The following is a 15,879-nucleotide window of genomic DNA, read 5'->3' on the forward strand; positions in this document are numbered from 1 at the left end:
CTTTATCAATGACATGTACTTTAAAAATGTTTGAAAGATCCTACCCAGTCTTTTAAAACATCCTTGCTCCTTGTTTCAGTTCTAGTTTCATGTATATTTTCTGCCTGGCACCTGATTATTCCAACATCTGATGGATGGCCTTGGGAATTTAATTCTGGTATTGATTGTTTTTGCTGATTCTCTCCACTTGTAGCTGATTTCTTCATTATTGTGTAAATTTAGATCATGAGCTCACGTTTAGCTAAACTTTATCTGTGGGAACGCTATAGGCCTGTGTTGAGGGTCTACCTCTCCAGAAAGGGTTTAGTTTTGTGTTTGGAATACCACCGATTTGGGAGCATTTTAAGTTAATTTCTTGGCTTCTGTTTGCAAGACCGCAACTAAATTTGCAACCCAAACACTGTGAACACAGATCGGCGGTTCAGAATTCTCAAGATTTCCTACCTGTTTCCTACCCAGAGCAGAGGCCAAGAGAATTTGGTCTTAGTCTCCCTTTGCCAGCAGATACTTTTTTCTCCTGGCACACCCTTTCATTAAAGGTGAAGCTAGGCATAGATAGGTTTAGTTCTAACTTCCCATCTAGTAGGGATGGAGTCTTACCTCCTGCCTCCCATGTGGTCATGGCCATTTAAAAACAAGTCTCTATACCAGGTGTGTCATTCAACTACGGCCTGTATTCCAAATCCAGACAGCTGCCTATTTTTTATGGCCTATGAGCTATGAATAATTTTCACGTTTTAACTGGTAACATTTTAAATGGTTACCTAAGTACCTAAATAATATCCTCAATTTTGCCTCTTTGGTCTACAAAGCCTAAAATATTTGCCATTTGGCTCCATAAAAACAGGATTTCCAGCTTCTGTTCTAAGCTATCAAGATCTTCAATCCACTCTTAATAGAGCTATAACTCTTACACATGTACCACCCTTCCTTCATGGGTCCTGGAAATTTCGACTGCACACTTCCAAAATCAACCACGCACTTAAAAATAAGCTGTGTACATTTAACCTAGCATACCTAACCCATTTCTTTTAGGAGAGTTTTTCAAGTAATCTTGCCCACCGTATTCTTCAGAACTTCATTAATAATGGCAAAAAACTGGGCTTACCTGGTGGCGCAGTGGTTGAGAGTCCGCCTGCCGATGCAGGGGACACGGGTTCGTGCCCCGGTCCGGGAAGATCCCACATGCCGCGGAGCGGCTGGGCCCGTGAGCCATGGCCGCTGAGCCTGTGCGTCCGGAGCCTGTGCTCCGCAACGGGAGAGGCCGCAACAGTGAGAGGCCTACGTACCAAAAAAGAAACAAACAAAAAACAAAAAAAGGCAAAAAATTAAAACAACTTAACATTCAACAAAAATGGGAAATGTTCATAACAATTATAGAAGCACATACAGTAGAAAACTATAAACTGTTATTGAAACAGTGAGACATAACTTTTTATTCTTAGAGAACTATGTTTATTTAGGTCCCTTTTGTTTAAATAAGTATATTTCTGTGTATGTATGTATACAGTCATGTATTTATCTACACATACATTATTTGTATGATATATTTATATAAACATATGAAATACATACCTATACACATACCTTTGATTTATATTTGTATACATACACAGGAATATAATCATATATTATATATTTATATACATTGAACTGAAAACTGGTAGTATACATATATATCGTGTATAAATGTGCGTCTACGTGCATGTGTAGAAAAGCCGGTTGAGAGATACTGAAGCATGAGTTAGACAGGGTTCAAGATTTTAAAAGTAGTTATGTGTAGGTAGTGAGGTTAAGGCCCATTTGATTGAAAATATTGCATATTTTTACATCAATTGTTATGATGACCATATTCCTATGTAAATAAAATTATAAATAGCTATACATACTCGTATGTGTAATGTATAACTAAAAGATATATAGTTTTATATATGTATTATATTTATATTATATAATACAATTATACTAATACATTATATATTGTTATATAGAATATATTAACTATAGTGTATTATATCAGATAATAATATATATTTATATATTATGATATAATTGTTTTATAATCAATATTACAGGATATATCATATTAATATTATGAACATATTAACCATAGAAATACATTTCATTACTCATATATTTTGTATATAATATATGCTAGGCAAAAAATATATATTAATATAATACATAATTGTTATACACTAATATAAATATTAGTATATTACATTTATACATCAATATAATATTTAATATTGGTATATTTATATTATTTTTAATATATACATAGCTAATGCTCTTTAAAGCCATCTGCTACAAGTAGAATAAGACCAGGAGTATGGCCAAAGCAAATTGTAAAAATATTAGATTACTTATATTCATTTATATGTCATTTTCCTGGAATCTGCATCTGGCTACTAGAGAGGACACACAGCAAAATCAACAAAAAGTGCCCAGGACATAGGATCCTTTATTCATTGGAACCTCAAAGGAAACACAGTGCTATTCAGTCCCCCTTCAAAGAGCCAAGAGCAAACCTTGAAGCACCCAGTAAAAGCCAATTCAAACAAAAAAGCTTTTCCACTTAAACTGGAAAAAGTTAAGTTCCCAAGAGACCCCCTACATCAACCACTGAAGCTCATTTGGCAGTAAAAACAAGAATGTTCACCGAAAAACAAGAAACGCAAAACAATAGGTGTTTTACCAAAAACACAAAAAAGCAGCTAATTAGTGTCTTTCCTGTTTGAAAGAAGGGCGTGGGAAGTGGGCAGAAGACCTGATAGGAAAGATAAAAAGAAAAGGAAAAGGAAAATAACAGTTTCCAGTTTGACACTCAAGCTGTCTTCTGCATCCATTTCGTCAAGACCACCAAGTCAATGTGGAGGCTTTTTCCTCCTTCCCTCTTCTTTTCATGAGACCGATCACAACCAGCACTGCAGATTCCACCCAATTAAGGAATGCTGTTGCCTACATGTGTGAATGAGCTGTGAGTAAAGTACTGAAGTAGAGGACACCTAAAGTGAAACGTCTTCATGAATGTCCACGTGGCTGAGCAGCAAGTTAACCTTTCACAGATGTGCTAAAGAAGAAGAGTTGGGTTTTATTTTATTTACTTTTCCCTGGACTGTGTTGAATGACTATCATCGACAAGTTCAGGCTACTTTTTGCTGAGGATTAATGCACTGGGAGAGCTGAGAGAACACCGAACAGTAGAGCTGTCTTTTTCTTGACCAGTTCACCTTAGTTTCCCAAACTCTAAGTCTTTCCCTAATTCTTTCTCCTTTTTATTGTAGTAAAATGAACATAACACAACATTCACCATTTTGATCATTTTACAATTCACTGTTCCATTCCGTGGAATTTACTACTGTCACAATGTTGTGCAACTATCACCACTGTCCAACTACAAAACATTTTCATCACCCCAAGAGGAAACATACACCCATTTTGAGGAGTCATTCCCTATTTCCCTCTCTTCCAAACCCCTGGAAACCACTAATGTATAATATTTTCCGTGTGTATGGATTTGCCACTGCTGGACATTTCATAAATATGGAACCATACAATATAGAGCCTTTCGTGCCTGACTTCTTTCACTTAGTTGCATCCATGATGTAGCATGTATCAGTAATCCATTCACTTTTATGGCTGAATTCCCTGATCTTGTTTTCTTCATACTGTTTGAATACAAAATTTAAAATAAGTTGAGAGTGAAGCTCTGTTTTAAGGGCACATCTACGAGGCCAATTCTTTTAAAAAAGGTGAAAATGGAGATATTGTTGTGAAATGATAATCGTTGAGAAGCCTCAGCCAATTTGATAATGAAAAGTCTGGGAAATGTTGCAAAAAATTATCTGCTTTATATTAAAAGCCTTTTAAGCAAGGATTCAGGAGATTGTCTTTTTCTTGCAGGTAACTTAAATGAGTCAGAAGGAAATAACTGCCCTTTAAAACAGATGTTGAAAGGATTTCAAGTTGTGAGTGGGTACATTAGTATTTCAGAATACTCCTTGTGGACACATGAGACAAAATTTTTGAAGCAATATATTCAAGCTTAGTGAATTTCATTTGTAGATATCTACCACACCTACAACTTATGTCCTCAAATAATATGTTGAGTTTTATAAAATAAAGCGTATTAGTATCCTAGATGTTGGTACAGTCATTAGAAAATCACAGGTAATAAGCTCTTCTAGTTTTTTATAGTTCCCAGAACTATCTTCGTTTCTTTTTTTTTTTTTTTTTTTTAAACATCTTTATTGGGGTATAATTGCTTTACAATGGTGTGTTAGTTTCTGATTTACAACAAAGTGAATCAGCTATACATATACATATGTTCCCATATGTCTTCCCTCTTGCGCCTCCCTCCCTCCCACTCTCCCCATCCCACCCTTCCAGGCTGTCACAAAGCACCGAGCTAATATCCCTGTGCCTTGCGGCTGCTTCCCCCCAGCTATCTACCTTACTACGTTTGTTAGTGTGTATATGTCCATGACTCTCTCTCGCCCTGTCAAAACTCACCCTTCCCCCTCCCCATATCCTTAAGTCCGTTCTCCAGTAGGTCTGCGTCTTTATTCCTATCTTACCCCTAGGTTCTTCATGACATTTTTTTTCCCTTAAATTCCATATATATGTGTTAGCATACGGTATTTGTCTTTTTCTTTCTGACTTACTTCACTCTGTATGACAGATTCTAGGTCTATCCATCTCATTACAAATAGCTCAATTTCATTTCTTTTTAAGGCTGAGTAATATTCCATTGTGTATATGTGCCACATCTTCTTTATCCATTCATCCGATGATGGGCGCTTAGGTTGTTTCCATGTCCTGGCTATTGTAAATAGAGCTGCAATGAACATTTTGGTACATGACTCTCTTTGAATTTTGGTTTTCTCAGGGTATATGCCAAGTAGTGGGATTGCTGGGTCATATGGTAATTCTATTTGTAGATTTTTAAGGAACCTCCATACTGTTCTCCACAGTGGCTGAACCAATTCACATTCCCACCAGCAGTGCAAGAGTGTCCCCTTTTCTCCACACCCTCTCCAGCATTTATTGTTTCTTGATTTTTTGATGATGGCCATTCTGACTGGTGTGAGATGATATCTCATTGTAGTTTTGATTTGCATTTCTCTAATGATTAATGATGTTGAGCATTCTTTCATGTGTTTGTTGGCATTCTGTATATCTTCTTTGGAGAAATGTCTATTTAGGTCTTCTGCCCATTTTTGGATGGGGTTGTTTGTATTTTTGTTATTGAGCTGCATGAGCTGCTTGTAAATTTTGGAGATTAATCCTTTGTCAGTTGCTTCATTTGCAAATGTTTTCTCCCATTCTGAGGGTTGTCTTTTGGTCTTGGTTATGGTTTCCTTTGCTGTGCAAAAGCTTTGAAGTTTCATTAGGTCCCATTTGTTTATTTTTGTTTTTATTTCCATTACTCTAGGAGGTGGGTCAGAAAGGATCTTGCTGTGATTATTCTTAATAGACGAATGGGAGTACACGTAGTTCACATCCAATATGGACTCCCTGTCCAAACACTGTTTATCGTTTTAGCCACCACTATCGAATTATATTTCTTGAGAGTAAGGCAGCTCAATTCCTGCATATTACGTTTTTTTTCCTGCATATTACTTTTTAAAATTCATCTATCAGATTATCAAATTCATCAATCCATTAATACAGTATAAACAAGAGATGTTCATGTTTCAGTGCAGTTCAAATATCAGGTATAAAGAACCACCAGCAAGAAAAAGAATCCTATATCTCTTGCCAGAATGTGGTCAGCTCTGGGTGCTTTGCTAGCTGAAACACACTTTCATTGTTAAGAGGATAGAGGCTGTTTAAGAGGGATGAGAGCCAAAAAATGTTAACTACGTGTATGTGTTAAGAACAGTGCTAGGTTATCTCATATTCTATATCAGCCAAGGCTCACCATTTTACATATGTGAAAAGCGAAGTTAAAAGTGTTTTAGTAGGGCTTCCCTGGTGGCGCAGTGGTTAAGAATCTGCCTGCCAGTGCAGGGGACGCGGGTTTGAGCCCTGGTCCGGGAAGCTCCCACATGCCACGGAGCAACTAAGAGCATGTGCCACAACTACTGAGCCTGCACTCTAGAGCCCGTGAACCACAACTACTGAAGCCCACACACCTAGACCCCGCGCTCAGCAACAAAGAGAAGCCACCACAATGAGAAGCCCGCACACCGTAACAAAGAGTAGCCCCCGCTCACCGCAACTAGAGAAAGCCCGCGCATAGCAAGGAAGAGCCAACGCAGCCAAAAATAAATCTATTTTTTTTTAAAAAAATGTGTTTTAGTAACTTACTAAAAGGCACGCAATCAGTAATTTGAGCAAGAATTCAATCCCAAATCTGTCACACTGAAGTTTAAGCTAATACATGAGATTAATAAAAACAGCACTAAATTAAAAGTTCAGAGATATTTTTAATTTCATACTCTTTCACTAACGCTCTTTGGAGAGAAATCATTTCTTTTATATGGGCCTTAGTTTTCACGACTATAATAGTTGGAAGCTTGACTAGATGATCTGTATGTAGTCTTCCAATTCTAAAATGTTCCACTCATTTGGATTCCTACAATAATTGCCCTTGCAATACATGCATGCTGCCACCAAGCAGCCGTACAGACTATTAGTTCCTTTTATATCCCTAGTGGGGAGTGCATTTTGACATCAGACTTACCGGTCAATAGTACAACCTGTTACTATAACTATAAAATAACAAAATAATCTGGTATTATTTCCTGTAAAGCAGAAGCTTTACATTGTCTGTGAATCATATCAGAATCACCTGTAGGTTTGTTTTGTTGTGTTTTAACATATTTATTGGAGTATAATTGCTTTACAATGGTGTGCTAGTTTCTGCTTTATAACACCTGTAGGTTTTTAAACATAGAGGAAATCCATAACCCACTGAATGAGAATCTTCAGAGACAGGACATGGGCATCTGGATTTTTGGGCTCCCATCATCCGTATATTTTATTTTATTTTTTGCCTATGTACAATATTTGCCACATCCTCTTGAATCTTTAAATGTTTCTTTTTGTTTTAAAATTTTAGAATATTCCATAATCTTCACCTACTTTTCATAAGGTGTTATCTGTTATGTTTATTCGATCTTGTGCTTCTCCTGGTTAAGTCTTCTTTTTTTCCTTTTTTTTGGGCGGGGGGTAGGGGGGGCCTGCCTCATGGCTTGCAGGATCTTAGTTCCCTGACCGGGAATTGGACCCCAGGGCCCCAGCAGTGAAAGCGCCAAGTTCTAACCACTGGACCACCAGGGAAGTCCCAAGACTTCTGTTTTAAATGACTTTTTTTCCCACTCTAATTCATTCCTGGGATCAGTTTCATGTTTGAACATTAAACCAACCTTGCATTACTAGAATAAAGCTACTTTGATTGTGATATATGATTGTTTTACATACCATGGATACAGTTTGTGCTTCTGTTTACACATTTTGCATGCATGTTCAAAAGAGAAATTGGCCTGTGATTCTATTCTTGTAATATTCTTTTTAGTTTTGATCTGAAGCTTATGTTGGCCTTATAAATATTTTGAGCAATATATACTTTTCTGTTTCCTGGAAGATTTTTATGTAAGATTACCAATATTTCTTCCCTAAATATTTGGAAGAATTTACTTGGAAAGCCATTTATCCCTGGAAATCATTTTCTGTAAAGGTACTTAATTATACAAACAACTTTTGCAGTAGATATAGGGTTTTTAGATATTTTTTCTTTCTTGGGTTAGTCTTGTTAGCTTGCATTTTTAATGAATTTGTCATTTTCGATGAATTTTCAAATTTATAAATATAAAATTATCATAATTTTAACAGCTTTATTGGGATGTAATTTACATACCATAATTTCAACACATTATTGTATACAATTCAGTGGTTCTCAGTGTAACCACTAAAAGACTTGTGTAAGCATCACAACAATCCAATTTTAGATTTCTGTCCCCCCACAAAAAACCCATTACACATTAACAAGCTTTCTTCAATCTCCTCAACCCTCTCAGCCCTAGGCGACCACTCACCTACTTCCTGTCTCTACAGATTTGCTATTCTGGGCATTTCATATAAATGGGACCGTACAATACGTGATCTTCTGTGAGTGGCTGCTTTTACTTTACATAATGCTTTCATGGTTCATCCATGTTGTAACATGGATCAATAGATCATTCCTTTCTAGAGCTGAATGCTATTCTATTGTATGGATATTCCACATTTTGTTTATTCATTTATCCGGTTGTCATTCGAATTATTTCCACCTTTTGTTTTTAGAAATATGCTTCTATGAACATTCACGTAGAAGCTTTTGTGCAGACATAAGTTTTTACTTCTCTTAGGTATATACTTAGTAGTGGAACTGCTGGGTCACAGGGTAACTCTATGTTTAACACTTGCAGGAACTCTCAAGCTGTTTTGTAAAATGGCCGCACCATTTTACATTCCCACCAGCAATGTATGTGGGTTTCAATCTCTTCTCTTACAGCCTAGCATGTCATCTATGCTGGAAAACGTTTCACATGTAGTTGAGCAGGATGAGTATTTTACTGTTTGGTTGAGTGTTCTGTAAACATTTATTAGGTCTTGTTAATTCATAGTCTCGTCCAAGTCTTCTATATCGTTGTTGATCTTCTGCCTAACTGTTCTATCCATTATTGACTGTGGAGTACTGAAGCCTCTACCTAATGTTGTGCAATTATCTATTTCTTCCTTCAATTCTTCATGGATTTTGGTATTTTCTTCTTCATGTACTTTGGTTTTACCTTATTCAGGGCAAATATGTTAAAGATTTTTGTATCTTCCCTTTCTTTATCATAAAATGTCCCTTTTCATATCTAGTAACTTTTTTGTTTGTTTTAAAGTCTATTTTTTCTGGTATTAGTATAGCCACTTCAGCAATGCTTACGGTTGCTATTTGCATGATGTATATTTTTTCATCCTTTTACTTTGTACACATTAGACTTTTGAATCCAAGCAGTGTCTCCTACAGAAAACAGTTTTTAATACCCAGTTCGACAATATCTGCCTTTTGCTTGTATTGTTTAATTCATTTACATTTAGTTTTTATTACGAATATGGTAGGATTTATTTATGTCTGTCATTTTACCTTTGGTTTTCTACATGTCTCATGTTTTTGTTTTTTTGTTATTGTTGTTTTTCCTCCATTTTCCTTCTATAGTAAGTAGATATTTTCTACTGTAACATGTAATTCCTTTAATGATTTTGAACCACATTGTTTGAGTAATGGCTGCACTAGGGCTTATGTAATACATCTCAGAATCTCTTCAGATTTTTACTAGGTTCATTCCAGATAGAAACAGAAACTGTACTGTTATAGAGCTGTATCCCTTCCCCTCTTTTTTGTCTTTATTACATTTATATATGTTACATACTTAACATATTATAATAATTACTTCTCACAAGCTTATTTTTTCAAAGAGCTTAGAGAAGAAAGTTGAGCAAATAAATATTTTTGAGTTTGTCGGGTTCATCTATTTACCATTTCTGGTTCTCTTCCTTTCTTCCTGCGGATTCAGCTTATGATCTACTGTCATTTTTATTCTAACACAGCTTTGTTCTCACTGCCTTCGTTGTGCCATATCATCAAATATATGATATTTTTTTATGTTATATAGAGAACAATCCAAATATAGTCATATTGTTTAGGCACTTACTTTTTAAATTAGTTAAGAGAAGAAAGGAGAAGAAATTTGAAATTACAGTATCTTTTATAATTCCCTACACAACTGCTCTAGTCAGCATTCTTTGTTTTGTTTTTATGGCTTGAGTTACTGTCTGCTATCATTTGAAGAACTTCCACTAGTATTGCTTGTGAAGCCCGTCTGCTAACAATGAACTCACTCAGTTTCTTTTTCTGTTTCTGAGTTATGGTGAAGTATTGATGATAAGTTGTGGAGTGGTAGGAAAAACTAAAATGTGATGTGCTGTATGATGTATGTTTCACTGAAGTGTCTTGGTCAGATTCTAATGATTTATGATAGAAATCACATAAAGCAAGCATCACAATTCTCCAGGAATGTTCTGTAGAATGCTAATGTTAATGATGAATATGTGATCCCAAATCGTTCACTTGTATTGACCTTATCTCATTAATTCTTCTCCCAACAATGCCATAACTAGAGTTGAGTTCTAAAGTGTACCTTCCTCTTTTCCAATAGAAATGGTCCCACAATTTCAGAAAGTTCTCAAAGGTGAAAAAGTGCACACGGCGTTTATCACGTTTGCAAATGCCAATGAAAATGCTAAGGTAACACTGTCCAAAATGCAATATTCTTCTGTGAGGGCACCCAACTTTAAACAAATACACATATTCTAAATACAGCTTAGATCTGTGACATGTTTTGGCCAATGAAGTGTGAGCAGACATGATGGCCTTCAATGAGCAGCCGAGGCCTTAAATGGGCTTGTGCAGTTGGGCTCACCTCCTATGTTTCAGTGAACTTTGTGAGGAGACAGGGCCTGGGAGCTGCGGCCTCACAGTTGGGCTCCAGAGGAAGATGTGTGTTACAGACCTCAAACTGACCCAAAACACGGAGCAAAACCAGCCATCTAGAGGTCTAAAAGAGAGCCACTGCAGCTAGCCAATAGGTCCAAGAAAAATAAATTCTTGTTTATGGAACTGAGTTTTGGGTCGATTTGTTCCAAAGCATTATCACAGCAAGAGCTGACTAACACAACATCCTCCAAATCATTGTTATGTAAATGGCTGCCACCATGCCTACAAGTAAGGCAATTGTGTACTCAAATTGTGAGAGTTCTTGAACTCTTGGTGCCTCTCCAACACAATGTACATGGCTAAATTTCCACAAATAAGTTCACTAATATACCACAAAGATCTCCCTAAGCTTTTATTAAATGTAATGCAAAGTTCTTTCTTTTCATTTCCTGCTTCTACATAGTTAAAATGCTTTTTATCAATGTAAAATGGCTCTTACCTTTTGGCTTCTGTCGTGAGAGTCTTTTGAACTCTGAAACACTGTAGGATATCACCTATATATGGAATCTAAAACATACAACAATTGAATGAATATAACAAAAAAGAAGGAGAGTCACCGATATAGAGAACAAACTAATGGTTGCCAGTGTGGAGGGGGAGGAGGGGGCAATACAGGGGTGGGGAAGTGAGAGATGTAAACTACTGGGTGTACGACAGGCTCAAGGATGTATTGTACAACACAGGGAATATAGCCAATATTTTGCAATAACTGTAAAGTAACCTTTAAAAAGTACATACGATTTTTTAAAAAGAAATCATACTTAAAATTCGAAACAATTTAAATGTCCATCAACAGGAAAATGCACATATAAATTATTGTATTTCCCTACATGGGAATCGTACGTAGCGAGGAAAGTACATGAACTAGACAGATCTTTACATGTCAGCATGGATGAACCTAGCAAAGATAACACTAAATAAAGCAAGTAACAAGAGAAAACAAAATAGAATACGATATGCAGTTTAAGAATACTTAAAAATGTAGCCTACATAGAAAGACATCCATGCCAGTGATGGAGACCAAGTTCAGAGGAGTGGTTACCCAGGGTCAGCTGGGGAGTGGCTGTGTTTGGGAAAGTGGTCACACCAGAGACTCTTCAACAGGAATGGCAATGTTTCACTTCACACGCTGGCTGGAGGATGGAGGAGTGTCTGCGATGTTATAATGTGAGCACGCTGCATGTAAAAGCCATTGCTGACCACATCTAGGGGAACTGATGCGTGGGAGCTGGTAGTGGGTGGAGGCATCCAGAAGGTGGTGGTAGAAGAGGAACGTTGTACACGTAACGCCTAAGGCCTGACCAGAGGACGACCACTGCTCTAGAAACTGGACACAAATCCAACTTCTACGGCCAATCTTAGAAGACAAACTGAGGCACATTTAAAATTTTAACACTTTATGTGCGCAAAAATAGATTCATTTCACGCACCACAAAGCGGAAGAGGTGAGGAGCACTCCAGCCACAGGAGCTGCAGAGATGTTTATTTTAAAAGGGCAGAAGCAAAGCAAGGAAACGAGTGATTTGCTATGGCTTTAACGCCTAGTTGGTGGTTTGTGACTGGGTGTCCTCAGCGCTGTTCGTCACCCTGAGGCGTTGACAGGCTTAGATTTTGGTTGGTTTAACTAGGCGGCCGCATCGCTAGAGCCACCGCAGGCTAACGGCCTCCTTGCAGGCTTAATTTACTAACACCAATTGTCTGAGTCCTTCCTCTTACTCAGTCACTTCACTTCCTACGCCTCAGTTTCTCTTCTGTAAAGTGGATATTCAGTAGTAAATTCTCTGTGGAGGTGTCAGTACAAAACAAAGTGATTATTAGTAACCACGATCATGTCCTGAATGCACGGAACACGTCACCGTTTGCCAACCACCGTGTCAAGTCAGCAGAAACGGCAGAAATTAAGAGCTCTCCGCAGAAATTCACACACCCGTGCACCAGGTAAGGGACCACAGGCAGACGTTCACTCAGCCTTTCCTGCGTCCCTCACGGAGTTCACACTCTCCCGTGGGCGGGGCGAGCACAGACACTTTGCGGGAGTTTGACTACTTTTAAAATGCACCTGATACAACCATGTCTCACTTTTGTTTGGATCAGTCAGCAAACGCTTTTTGGAAACCCCAAATTCTCCACACCTCCTACCTTTCGCGCTGCCGTAGTCTCGAAGCTGCCGACACCGCTACTCAGGCCGCGTCGTCACGGGAGGCGGGTCTGCGTGCTGCTCCTCAAGCCGCGTCGTCATGGGAGGCGGGTCTGCGTGCGGACGCACGGCGAGCTCGCAGAAGTCCTCGAGCCCCGCCCCCACGGGCCCGCCCGCCCGGAGGCTTAAACCGCACCCCCGCCGCTCGGGAAGGCGTTGATGCCTGCGCCAAACCGGGCCGCGCGTGGGCTCCGGAGCGCGGCATGGAGGGCCCGGCCTAGCTGGGGCCCGTGGCCCTATGTCTTCTGGCTGCGACGCCGGTCCTGCGCACGATGCGGGGCCGCAGCCGCCGGGCGGTGGGCGCCCGAGGGGCCGGGAGGCGAGCCGGGACCCACAGGCGGGTGTGGGCATCCTGTCTGCGGCCAGCGTCCCCGAGGCCGCGCTCAGGCCGTGAACACTCGGTGAAGCTGCGCCCGGACAGCGCGGCCGACTCCTTCTCGCGCTCTGAGGACCTGTGCGCGCTGCAGGACTCGGTGCCTCTGCCCTCCGTGCAGGCTTCCCTGAGGGAGGGCCTGCTGGACTGAACGCCGACCGCCTCCGCGGGGTAGACTGGGCGCCGCTCCTGAGCACCCTCTGCCCCTGATCTGTATCCAGAGCTTCTTCCAGCCACGGCTTGTCGAGACAGGTTTGTACTTCCCGCTTCCAGGGGCCCTCGTGTGGGCGCTGAGAAGCGGGGTTTTAAATGGTGAAAGGTGGAGGGTGGGCACTAGAAGCGGTGCCCAGTGCCCGGGTGTGCGTGCACTAGACGGGGCGTGCGGCCTAGGACTCCTGCCAGCTCGGTGACCCCGGCCGAGTGCCTTAAGGCTTCAAGGTCTCAGTGTTCTCGTCTGTAGCATGGGCTTAACAGGACCCAGCCTCCGTGGCGGTTACAAGGATGCACTGTGTTAATGCTTCTAGACTCTACAAAGTAGAACACTTAGCACAGTTTGGAGCATCGTTAATTGTTGCACAGATGTTACCTGGTCTGTTGAATGACTTTGCCTGGTACACACCAAAGCGATTAGGAAATGGATATATCCCAGCTTCATTTCCTTTCCATTCAAACAGGGCTCAGGAAAAAAAAATTCTTTTTCAATAGGTGTATCATATATAGTGGAAAGAGCACCGGTGTCAAGGCAGCTTAGGGTTTGAATTCCAGGGCTTATGCTCTCTGTGGCCTGGACAGGTTTCTTTTGCACTACAATCCCCACACTTGTAAAATGACATTAAAAACCACTCTTTCTGTGGGTTCTTAGAATTAATTAAGCAGGTTATGTGTGTAAAGTATCCTGGCACTTGAATGAGTTGTCAGAACCAAGGGCTGCTGGAGACGATGCTTCTGCCCTAGGTAATCTTCCCTTCTACTGGGCAGCAAGTAAACACAAGCACAGGAGTCAGTGCTCTGGAAGAAGTGACTTCTGCTGCTACAGAGCACAGAATCTCTTTTTTCTTTAATTTAATTTTTACTCTATATTGGAGGATAGTTGATTTACAATATTGTGTTAGTTTCAGGTGTACAGTAAAGTGATTCAGTTATACATATATCCATTCCTTTTCAGATTCTTTTCCCGTACAGTTTGTTACAGGATATGGAGTAGAGGTCCCTGTGCTATGCAGTAGGTCCTTGTTGATTATTTTATATATAGTCGTGTGTATATGTTAATGCCAAACTCCTAATGTATCCCTCCCCGCCATCTTTCCCCTTTGCAGAGCACAGAAACTTGGAAGGGAAAGTTCAGGGTAGGATTCTTGGAGGAAGTGCCATCCTTTCTAAGGATATGTAGAAGCTCCTGGGGTGGCAGGAGAAAGCAGTGTGTGTTGAAGTTTGAGAAATGTAAGAAAATATGGCAAAACTAATGTACAGGACTGGAACTCAGGGTTTGGGAAAGAAATGAGAGTTGATAGTGAAAACTTAGTGGGGCCCAACAGAAAGGCGCCTTGTTTGTCCTGTCAGAAGTTTGGATGTTTATCCTGAAGGCTGCGGGAAACACCAAAGAACAGTGAAATGGAATTCTGGTTTAGAGGCTCACTTGGACCTCCATGTGGAAGGCAGTTGATTGGGTGCAGGGTGAATTGTAATCTAAGGGTCCCACTTAAGTTATAAAAGGTGGGACCGGGTTTTGCAGATCTGAGAGAGAATGGGTGAGGCCTGGTGACTAGTTAGAAAAGGGAGGGCAGCAAGCGTGGGTGACAGTTTACAGCTGCATCTTTTTGAGAGACACAGAGCACAGTAGAAAGGGATTGGGGGTGGCGAGAGGATCTTACTTCATCTTCAGTGCTTTAGAGGGGCCTGGTAGACAGGTCTGGGCCCAAGGTACAGATGTGGGCTTTTGGGAGGACAGGTGTTTGAAGGCATGGTAGAGACTTAGGTTATCCACAAGAATACCCAAAGAATCATAGGTCTGAGAGTTTTTTTAAGTGGGTATATTTGAGGATGTTTATAAGCTGCGAGAAAGTAGCCAACAGAGGAAGGGTGTAAAGATCTAGGAGAGGAAGTGATTGTTCATTTGTTTTTGAAAAGCTGAACACTTATCGTGTGCCTGGCCCGTTTCTAGGATCTGGGGTTCACACCATCTGTTATCTCTTCTGCAAGGACAGTTCAGTTCATCCCCTGGTGAACAGAAGTCAGATTATTCTTTGCATCCCATTCAGGTGTAAGAACTGTTTTGTACCTCTGAAGGGAAGCAAGCTCTATCCTTTGGTCAGCTGCTGATGATAATAGCATTGGCTGAGACCTGACCATTTACAACGAAGGCACTTCTGTAGGTAATAAGTTCCAGGAGGGCCCGAACTGAGTATGTCTGTTTCAGCATTTAGCATGGTTTAGCATCTGAGAGGCCGGTACATTATTGGCATATAGTAGACTTAAAAATGAATATTTGTGGATTGTCTGAATGAGTGGATGTGTGTGATTCACATCCTATTTGCGGGTCCTGTGCCCTGCAATGGATTTTCAGTGTCAGGTTGTGAAAGTATTTATGACGGGGATTGGCATTGTTCCCTATCTAATGGATAAAGATTACACATGAAAGGACTTTACACTGACATCCTAAAAGCCTCATAGGAATTACTTAAGAAAAAAATAAAATTGGATTCTGTATAATTTCTAATTTGTAAGCTGGCCAGAACACTGGTATTTCAGCCAGTCCTCTGGTAGTTCCGATGACGT

At 40.0% G+C, this 15,879-nt stretch overlaps 1 long non-coding RNA gene across 1 annotated transcript; it reads right to left on the reverse strand.

Moving 5' to 3' along the window:
• Positions 1-1,221: 1,221 nt before the first annotated feature.
• LOC116750731 lies at positions 1,222-12,720 on the reverse strand. The gene is made up of 3 exons (XR_004349079.1): positions 12,674-12,720; positions 10,974-11,041; positions 1,222-1,281 (listed from the first exon to the last, which is right to left on the reverse strand). It is a non-coding gene; the product is annotated as an uncharacterized LOC116750731 (long non-coding RNA).
• Between the last annotated feature and the right edge of the window lie 3,159 nt (positions 12,721-15,879).

This window comes from Phocoena sinus, chromosome 3 (assembly GCF_008692025.1).
Source record: "Phocoena sinus isolate mPhoSin1 chromosome 3, mPhoSin1.pri, whole genome shotgun sequence".
Classification (NCBI taxonomy): domain Eukaryota; kingdom Metazoa; phylum Chordata; class Mammalia; order Artiodactyla; family Phocoenidae; genus Phocoena; species Phocoena sinus.